Source organism: Mustela lutreola, chromosome 2, assembly GCF_030435805.1.
Source record: "Mustela lutreola isolate mMusLut2 chromosome 2, mMusLut2.pri, whole genome shotgun sequence".
Taxonomy (NCBI): Eukaryota; Metazoa; Chordata; class Mammalia; order Carnivora; family Mustelidae; genus Mustela; species Mustela lutreola.
In genome coordinates, this window is record NC_081291.1 from 126,764,699 (window position 1) to 126,767,784 (window position 3,086).

General features: G+C 40.8%; 1 pseudogene; it reads left to right on the plus strand.

Moving 5' to 3' along the window:
* The first annotated feature begins 1,497 nt into the window (after positions 1-1,497).
* On the plus strand, positions 1,498-2,684 carry LOC131825584 (large ribosomal subunit protein uL29-like; annotated as a pseudogene).
* Positions 2,685-3,086: the final 402 nt, after the last annotated feature.

Consider the following 3,086-nt stretch of genomic DNA (forward strand, 5'->3'; position numbering starts at 1 on the left):
AAATTATTAAGTCAATAAATTAGCTTTATAATGTCATTTTTACTAAATTCAAAGGGTAGAGTCTTGAATTAATTTAACTTTTGTGAAAGAGACCTTTTCTATAAGGCAGGATTCTTTTAGTTGCGACTCTGAAAACCCAGCCCAGAGGAGCTTAACTATTAAAGGGAATTGATTGGCTCAAGTAATTGAAAAGGCTGGGGGCGGTAGACCTTCAGGCATGGCTAGGTGGAGAGTTTCAAAGGAGAGAATATACTGAAATGACCACTCTCTCTTAGTTCTGCTTTCTCAGAGGTTATTATCATTGTTGAGCAGATTCTCCTCTGTTAAGAGCAAATTTGGTCAATAGAGGCTTCAGAGGTTTCTCAACCTACGTACAAACCCGGGGGAGTAAAGACAGCTTTCCCAACAATTTTATGAAAATCCCCAGACAATACTGGCCCACGACGGCAATGAATTTCCCACTGTGGTCCATGAAATGCAGCCTCAGTTAGCTAGGATACACAGGTGTATCCTAGAATCAGAGGTTTCAAAATTGTCTGATCCGGACCAGAGGGGGAAGAGGGGGATGGGCTGCCGCCCAAAGGAGGAACTGGTGCTACCATAGGAGGACGAGGCTAAAGGCAAAACCAGCAAAGGACCAAGTATCCTTTATGCCAGTGTATAACGTATAAATCAGAAAGTCCAAAAAAGAGAAATGTTTCCGCTAAACCCAGTGTGCATAAGATTGAAGATTGATGAAACATTCAACAGTTTTCATCTAAATGTTTCACCATTGTAAATTACCTCCTGGGTTTAGCAAAATCTTATTGACTGGGTGTTGCAGAGATTCACTGCTACGTTTCTCCTCAGCAAGAGCACAACTGTACAGATGTTAGTCAGGATATCTGGGACCCATAAGTGAACATTCAGTGACTACGTAAAGCAAACCAGATGATCCTGTCATGTTTGCAGACATACTAGCTAGGGACTCTGCGAGGTTTGAGAGAGCAAGTGACAGGTTAAAACTCCAGAAGAGTTAAACTAGAAGATGAATTAACCTGATTTTATTTGTAGAAGAGACTCTCTACAAATAAATAATTAAAAAGGAATTTAGAGCCTCCAGGGGGAAAATTAAAGGTCTTATAGAATGGTAGAAATATGTAACAAGGGCAAAGAAAGTCAAATTACAACAGATGTACTTGTTGGTGGGTCATTTGAATTTTGCTGGCGGGGCAACCCCAGCAGGAGGGGTATTTTCAGATCGTTTAGCAGAGGCCACAGCAGGGGTAAGGAGTTCTAATCACTTTATTAGACTCACAAAGTCATTAAAGGAGGCATGGGCATGTGGGAACTATTTATGGAAATAGTCAATGAAATGCTCGTATGACCACAAGAAATAATGGAAAGTAGATGTTGCTTATGGACACATTAAGAGAAAAAAATTGATTTATTTTGGCTGAATAGACGAACTCATGAGCTTCTCTTTGGTGAGGAAAATAATTGTTCTGAGAATGAGGCATGGTGCTGGCAGCTTTAGTGCCCAATCTTGGACCATCAACTCCAATTAAGCTCTTATGCCTCTTTGGTAAGAGCGATTAAAATATTAATTTACCTTACAATATTGGTTATAATATGTAAACTTTTCAGAGTCCTTAAAAATCACTTCTGATGGGGAAAATTTTAAAATTTGGGGGATTCTGCTCTTCCTACAAGGATTTCTTAATAAAAAAAAATTTTTTTTTAACCTAGACACAGCAGATTTTGGTGATTCTATAACCTAACTCCAGTATGTAATATCTGCTGGTTTATAACCCCAATCTCACTCATATGCATGGTTCAGGGAAGTAAAAGTGTGCATAAGAGTGGCTGTGTTCAGATCACACCTATTGTCACCAGCAAGGCCCCAAGACCTGACCTTTACTGCTCACCTGCTTATACCCATGACCTTAGTCCCACATTTTCTTTAAACTTTTCTTTCCAGTTTATCTCTTAACAAGAGACCTTACAGGCATAACATATTGTGATGGAACTGAAACTATCCTTCAAGCAGTAATAACTGCCCAGAGAAGAACTCTGGTGACCCAGACTACCCAGGCCAGTTTGAGCTAAACCCCCAACTCCCATCTCTAAACACATGGGCCTGGAATGACTTCTGGAATGACTGACAATAACCTTTATCTCATTAAAATACTAAAATCTCTGCCCCGGGAGGGGCACAAGCCTCACTTACATAACATGCAATGTATGTATAGCATGTTTCCTTAAGGCACATGCTTGACCTTGTACCTATTTCTTAATACAAGTCTGCAGGGCTGGCAGATTGGGCAGACCTGGCCAAGATTAAGCCTCCAGACCTTTGTCAAGAAGGAGGAGGAGCTGCTTAAGCAACTAGAAGACCCAAAGTTGGAGCTGTCCCAGCTGCGCACCACCAAAGCAGCAGGTGGTGTGGCTTCCAAGCTCTCCAAGATTGAACTTGTTTGCCAGTCTATCACCTGTGTTCTTGCCATCATCAACCAGACTCAGAAAGTGCACTGTAGGAAACTCTTCAAGGGTAAGAAGTTTAAGCCAAGAAGATCTGTGGTCCAAGAAGACACATGCCATGTGCTGCTGGCTGGCTGAATAAGCACAAGGAAAACTTGAAGACCAAGAAACAACAGCAGAAGGAGGGGCTATACTCACCATTGAAGTACAAGGTCAAGGCCTGAGAACTGGCATCAGGAAAATACAAACAAACTGAAGGGGAAAAAAAAAAAAAAAGACTTCCTATCTCAACATTCATCCTAATCCTAAGTAAAAAGGACCCATTTACCCTTCCCTGGGGAGTCACAGCTTTGAAAGTTATCCCACTACCCATCTTATTTGCTGCAAATACAGTTAAAACTAGCAACAACTCAGCTGGTGTGGTTTCTCTCTGTGACTCATCAAGGAGTGAGCTCACATTGGTTGGGTTATACTCTATCACCACAGGCCAGAGTCACTTTTTGGGCTAAGTGAGTACATATCCGTGTATTAAAATGTTAAAATAATATTTTAATTCTATTGCTGTGAAACAGATCACAGTAAGTGCAACAACTTAAAATAATACCCATTTGTTAGACCACAGTTTT